The following is a 7303-nucleotide window of genomic DNA, read 5'->3' as shown; positions in this document are numbered from 1 at the left end:
ACTTATATTAAACAATCCTTGCATCTCTGAAATAAAGACAACTTGATGGTGGTGGGTGATCATTTTTATTTGGTCTGTATACACTTTGCAAGCATTTTGTTGAGAATTTTTGCATCTATGTTCATTAAAGATATGGGTCTATAGTTTTCTATTTTGGATGCATCTCTTCCTGGTTGGGTATTAGAGTGACATTGGCTTCATAGAAAGAATTTGGAAGTTCTCCTTCTGTTTCTATCTTTTTGAATAATTTAAGTAATATTGAATATAAATCTTCTTTATATGTCTGGGAGAATTCGGTTGTGAATCCATATGGCCTGGGGGTTTTTCAGTCAGGAGGTTTTGTTTTACTGTTTCAATTTCTTTATATGTTATGAATCTGTTTAAGATGTGGTCTCTTTTTGATTTAGCTTTGGTGATTCCCATTATTTTAGACATGCATCCTTTTCTTTTAGGTTTTCAAATTTAATAGTGAATAGGTTTTGTAAGAGTTCCCTTATAATGTTCTGGATCTTTTTGTTGTCTATTGTGATGTTTTCCCTATCATCTCTGATTTTGTTGATTTGAAGGAGCTTACTTTCTTTTTAACTGGGCAAAGGTCCTGTCTATCTTGTTGATCTTTTCAAAGAACCGGGTCTTGGATTCGTTGTTACTTTGTGTTGTTATCTTTATTTCTCTTTCAATAATTTCTGCTTTCAGTTTTGTTATTCTTGCTGGGTTTGGGTTTCATTTTTTGTTGCCTTTCAAAAGTCGTGAGATGAAATGTTAAATCATTTATTTGTGTTCTTTATGATTTTTGTAGAATTATTTATTTAATAACCACATGATTAGAAGAAGCATTTCATTACAACAGCATTAACATATTCAGTAACAATTTCCAGGGCAAAGATGCATGTCTTTCAAAAGTGGCTGTAAATTTTTAGGTTCACAGTTGAATTAATACAGTTACACAGTATTGAACTCAGTATAAACCCTATAAGACATAAAATTGAATGAGGTTTTAACCTTTAAAAAAGATCTCCATTTCATTTAAAAATATACTGTTTCATACAGAAAAGCTCATTTTTAATGCTACTAACACTTAGATGTTCGCACATGTGTCTCTAACCTCTATGTATCTGATTATTAAAGTCAGTTACACTCGAATCCTTGGCGCCTGAGTATGAATATAAAATCATCAGGTAGATTTCATTGGTAATGTTTTTCAACTCTACTAATTAACATGAAGCAAATTTTCATGCTTCTTCCTCAAATATAACTCATTTTTGTTGTTGTTTTTTTTCTGTGTATTTCATACAGAACATCCCAAACAATCTTATTCATCTATATACCCACTTACCAAATGGCACCCTCCCATAGTCTTCCCCCTGCCCCACTGGAGCCCATATACCCTGTTGTCCCTATTACTGTCCGCTGTGTGGTTGGTGCCTCTGGCTGTTTGACAATGCTTGCCCATCTCCTGACACTAGTCAGCCTATCTACAATTCCTTCTTTTAGGAAGATCAGCTCTTCCTCACCTAGCAGTAATCAGTTGCAAATATTCCTTTAGATAGCATTGGGATCTGCTGTTCATTTTCCCAATTCTATGCTGGTTACTGTCTTGGAGTCCCTTCGGCCACCCTGGCCAAAAACTCAAAGAAAGGTACATCCTGTCTGGCATTGTTTCTTGTTATGTAGCCTTTAGCTATACACATGGACTCTTAAAAAAAATTATATTGACCCCTTTAATCATTGGGTACACTTTCCTTTGGGGTGTTTAAGACCCTACAGTTGGCCCAAATAAACCAATTTATGTTCACTCTTAAGGCCATTTGAGGATCTGTTCCTCAGGAGTCACATGGGCTTGGGAGGAGTCCCTGGCTCCTTTCTTTTACCAGTTCCATCTATGTGAAGATAAGTCAAAGATCCTATTCGATCATGGCTGGCTTCATTTAGAAGCATGGAGGAAATGTTACCTCTGTGTTGACCCTACTCTTTGTAGACTGGACACTGGTTAAGTCCATTTGATGGAATCTCCATGGCTTCCTTGATCAAGAGGACATGTGGCTCACCACAGTTAAAGGACATTTTGAGAGATGCTCATAGTCCCCTGGAACTTAGTCAACCTAGGAGGGCAAGGAGCAAAAACTGTCCTTTATGTCCCTCTGACCAAATTAGTCTAGGCCTCAAAATATGGCTGTTAAACATCCAAGGTTAGTTCCACCAGTCTGGTACTTTTAATTACCATGTGCCATACAGATAAAGCTTGGGCAAAGACCAAATGTTTTCAGATAAACCTTGCCTAGATATATATTATATTCCTTAAGCTAGGTGTATGTATGATTTGTCAGTAGTTGTTCAATTAATGTAGGTTCCTCTGATTTATTTTAAAAACTAGCTAGGCATTATTTATCTCTCGCATTGTCTAACCCTTCCACCATGGTTTCCCCATTTAAAGCGCCCCCATTTTTCCAATTTCTCTCTTAATAATCTCCTCCTTCCAATTTCTCTCTTAATAATACCTCTCTTGAGCTCCTTCTTTCCCTTTATCCCCTAGGTTTGTATAACCTTCCCTGCACCTCCCCTTAAATTAACACCATTTTTATCCATATCTCCCTTATTAATTCTTGTTTCCTACTGTTCTTCTCTTTCAGATTCTTTCTTTTCCTCTAAGCTCTTGGCTCCTTTTCAGTATCCTGGTTCCTGTAGTTCTGTCTGGCTACATACTCACTTATCAGGATTTGGTGTTAGGATCCACGTATGAGGGAGTCTGAGTCTGTGTTACTTCACTTAGTATAACAGTTTCTAGTTCCATGCATTTACCTGAAAATTTCATGATTTCATCTTTCTTTACTGCTGAGTAAAAATCCATCATATAAATAAGCCACATTTTCATTATCCACTCCTCAGCTGAGGGACAGTTATGTTGCTTCAATCTCTTAGCTACTGTGAAAAGAGCAGCAACAAACTAGGATGTATAAGTGTCTCTGCAATAGGATGAGTTCTGTGCGTATATGCCAAAAGTGGTATAACTGGATCAAATAGTAGGTTCATTTGTAGTTTTTTAAGAGTTCTCCACATTGCTTCCCATAGGGGTTGAACAAGTTTGCAGTCCCACCAGATGAGTGTTCCCCTTTCCTCACATCCCCTCCAACATTTGGTATCATTTGTTCTCTTGCTCTTTCCCAAACTGACTGTGATAAGATGAAATCTTAATGTCATTTTAATTTGCATTTCCCTAATTACTAGAGATGTTGAACACCTTTTAAGATGCTTCTTAGCCATCTTTATTTCTTCTTTTGAGAACTCTCTGTTCACTTCCTTAGCCTATCTTTTAATTGGGTTACTTCCTTTTTGATTCTTTGTTTTTTTGAGTTCGTTATATATTCTGGATGTTAAACCTCTATCAGATATGTCGCTGGTGAAGATTTTCTCCCATTCTCTGTGTTTTCTCTTCACTTCCATGGTTGCTTCTTCTGATATACAGAAGCTTTTTGGTTTAATGAGGTCCCATTTGTTGGTTCTTGACCTTGTTTCCTGAGCAATTGATGTCCAGTTTAGAAAATTCTTTCCTACACCTATATCTTGTAGGTAATTTCCAATGTTTTATTCTAACAGTTTCAGAGTTTTAGGCTTCACATTGAAGTCTTTGATCCATTTGGAGTCGACTGTTTTGCAAGGTGAAAGATAGGGGTTCAGTTTCACTCTTCTATAGGTGGAGATCCGGTTTTGCCAGCACCATTTGCTGAACATGCTGTCTTCAGTGAATGTTCTTGGCCCCTTTGTCAAATATCAGGTGTCTGAAATTGCGTGAAGACCCATATTTGGGTCCTCAATTTTGTTCCATTGATCTAGGGGTCTATTTTTGTGTGAATATCACGTTGTTTTTATGACTATAGCTCTGTAATACAGTTTAAAGTCTGGTATAGTAATCCCCCCCGCCAGCATTGCTCTTAGTGCTCAGTGTTGCTTTAGCTATCCAAGGTCTTTTGTGCTTCCATATGAATCATAGGGTGGTCTTTTCCAATTCTTTGAAAAATGTCATGGGGATTTTGATTGGTATTGCACTGAATCTATAAACGGCTTTTGGTAGGATGGTCGTTTTCACAATATTAATTCTTCCAATATATGAGCATGGGAGGTCCTTCCATATTCTGATGACTTCAATCTCTTTCTTGAAGGATTTAAATTTTTCATTGTAGAGGTTTTTAATGTCTCTGGTCAGATTTATTCTGATATGTGTGTGTGTGTGTGTGTGTGTGTGTGTGTGTGTGTGTAGCTATTGTGAAAGGGAGTGTTTCCATGTACTCTTTCTCTGATTGCTTGTTATTGGTATATAGAAAGGTTTCAGACTTTTGTACACTAATTTTGTAACCTGCCACTTTACTGAACATGTTAATAATTTCTAGCAGTTTTCTGGTGGAATTTTGGCATCTCAGATATAATATCATACAGTCTAAAAATGGGATAATTTGATCTCTTCTTTTCCAATTATTACTCCTTTAATTTCCTGCTCTTGTCTCATAGCTCTTGCAAGAGTTTCAAGTTCTATGTTAAAGAGGAGTGAAGATAGTGGACAGCCTTGTCTTGTTCCTGATTTTAATGGGAATGTTTCCAGTTTTTCTCCATTTAGAATGATGTTGGCTGTGGGTTTGTTGTATATAGCTTTAATTATGTTGAGGTATGTTCCCTCCAGTCCAATTCCCTCTCAGACTTTGAACATAAATGCATGTTGAATTTTGTCAAAGGCCTTCTCTACATCTATTGAGATGACCATACGGTTCTTGTCTTTGAGCCCCTTTATATTATTTATGGTGCTTATTAACTTGTATATATTGAACCATCCCTGCATCTGTGGGATAAAGCCAACTTGATCATGGTGGATGATCTTTTTGATGTGTGTCTGTATGTGGTTTGCAAGTATTTAGTTGAGAACTTTTGCATCTATGTTCATTAAGTATATGGGTGTATTGTTTTATGTTTTGGTTGTATCATTTTGCATTTTGGTTGTATCTTTACCTGGCTTTGGTATTAGAGTGATGCTGGCTTCATAGAAGGAATTTGGAAGTTCTCCCACCATTTCTATCTTTTTGAATAAATAAGTAGTATTGGATGTAGATCGTCTTTAAATATTTGGTAGAATTCTGCTGTAAATCCATCTGGTCCTGGGCTTTATTTAGTCAGGAGGTTTTGTGTTACTGTTTCAATTTCCTTATGTTTTATGAGTCTATTTTATCTGTTAATCTCTTCTTGGTTTAGTTTTGGTGGTTCCCATGCTTTTAGATACCCATCTATTTCTTTTAGGTTTTGAAATTTAGTAGTATGTAGGCTTTTAAAGTATTCCCTTATAATGTTCTGGATCTTCTTGTTGTCTGTTGTGATGTTTCCCTTTTCATCTCTGATTTTGTTGATTTGGAGTTGCTCTTTCTTTTTTTGGATAACTGGGCTTGTGATCTGTCAATGTTGTTTATCTTTTCAAAGAACCATTTCTTGAATTCATTGATTTTTTTATTGTTTTTTTGTTTCTATTTCATTAATTTCTGCTCTGGTTGTTGTTATTTCTTCTTGTCAGCTGGGTTTGGGTTTCATTTGTTGTTAATTTTTAAGTGTCTTCAGTTGCACTGTTAAGTCATTTATTTGTGTCCTTTCCAATTTTTTTGAAGGAAAGTATATTTTATTTTCAAAATCATTGGCCTAAGTTGTTCATGTAATTCCCCAGTGGTTTTTGCTTCCTTTGGGTTTTTTCTCAGTTAATTATTTATTTAATAACCACATATTTAGAAGCATTTCATTATAATAGCATTGATATATTCAATAACAAATTTTCTGAGCTAAGATGCATCATTTTCAAAACCGGCTGTAAATTTTTAGGTTTACAGTTGAATTATTACAGTTATACAATATTGTACTCAGTATAAATCCTATAAGTCATAAAATTAATGAGGTTTTAAACTTTAAAAAAGAACTCCATTTCATTATTAAAATACACAGCTTCATACATAAAAATTCATTTTCAATGCAATTGACATTAAGATGTTTGCACATGTGTTTCTAACCTCTATATGTCTGATTGTAACTAGTGACAGTTGGTTATTTTCTGACCTCCTTGGCACTTGAGCATGGATATAAAGTCATCAGGTAGATTTCAATGGTAATGTTTTTCACATCTCCTAATTCTTATCATTTTTTTATTTTTAATAACTACATGATTAGAAGAAGCATTTCACTACAGATTTAACATATACAGTAACACACTCCAGAGCAAGAGTACATCTCTTTGAAAAGTGGGTGCAAGTTTCTAGGTTCACAGTTGATTAATGCAGTTATACAATATTGAACTCAGTATAAGCCCTGAAAGACATAAATTTGAATGAGTTTTTTAACCTTTAAAAAAGATCTCCATTTCATTTCAGAATATATTGTTTCTTGCAGAAAGACTCATTGCTTTTGCTACTATCACTGAGATGTTGGCGCATGCATCTCTAATCTGTATCTATTACTAGTCATAGTCCATTGCACTTGGATCCTTGGTGCCTATATATGTCTATGAAGTCATCGGGTAGATTTCAAGGGTAATGTTTATCACCTCTACTAATTAGCATGATGTAAATTTCCATGATTCCTTCTCAAATATAATACATTTTTAAAAATTTGTTGATTTTTGTGTGTGTATCTTTCCAATTTTTTAATGTAGGCACTTACAGCTATAAACTTCCTTCTAAGGACCGCTTTCGGCATGTCCCAGAGGTTTTGTTGTGTTGTATTGTCTTTTTCATTTAGTTCCAGGAATACTTTTATTTCTTTCTTAATTTCTCTTTTGACCCATTCATCATTCAGGAGTGTGTTGTTTAATCTCCATGTGTTCATGTGGTGATTAGGGCTTCTTCCAGTGTTGAGTGTAAGCTTTATTGCATTGTGGTCTGATAGAATGCATGGAATTATTCCAAACTTTTTGTATTTGCTGAAGTTTGTTTTGTGCCCCAGTATATGGTTGATTTTGAAGAACGTTCATTAGGGCACTGAATAGAAAGTATATTCTTTGGTGCTTGGGTGGAATAGTCAGTAGATGTCTGTTAGGTCCATTTGATGTATGGTATTGTTTAATTCAGATGTCTCTCTGTTAATTTTCTGCCCCACTGACCTATCTAATGGAGATGGTGGGGTATTGAAGTCACCTACTATTAATGAGTTGGGGTTAATCTGGGTCTTAAAGTCCTGTAGTACTGTTTTTATAAAGTTGGGTGCACCAGAGGTTGAATATATGTTCACGATTGTAATATCTTCTTGGTTTATTGTTCCTTTGATCAGAACGATGTGGCCCTCTTGA

This window comes from Nannospalax galili, unplaced genomic scaffold, assembly GCF_000622305.1.
Source record: "Nannospalax galili isolate Female #2095 unplaced genomic scaffold, S.galili_v1.0 scaffold627, whole genome shotgun sequence".
Lineage (NCBI taxonomy): Eukaryota > Metazoa > Chordata > Mammalia > Rodentia > Spalacidae > Nannospalax > Nannospalax galili.
This window is presented reverse-complemented; position numbering follows the sequence as displayed.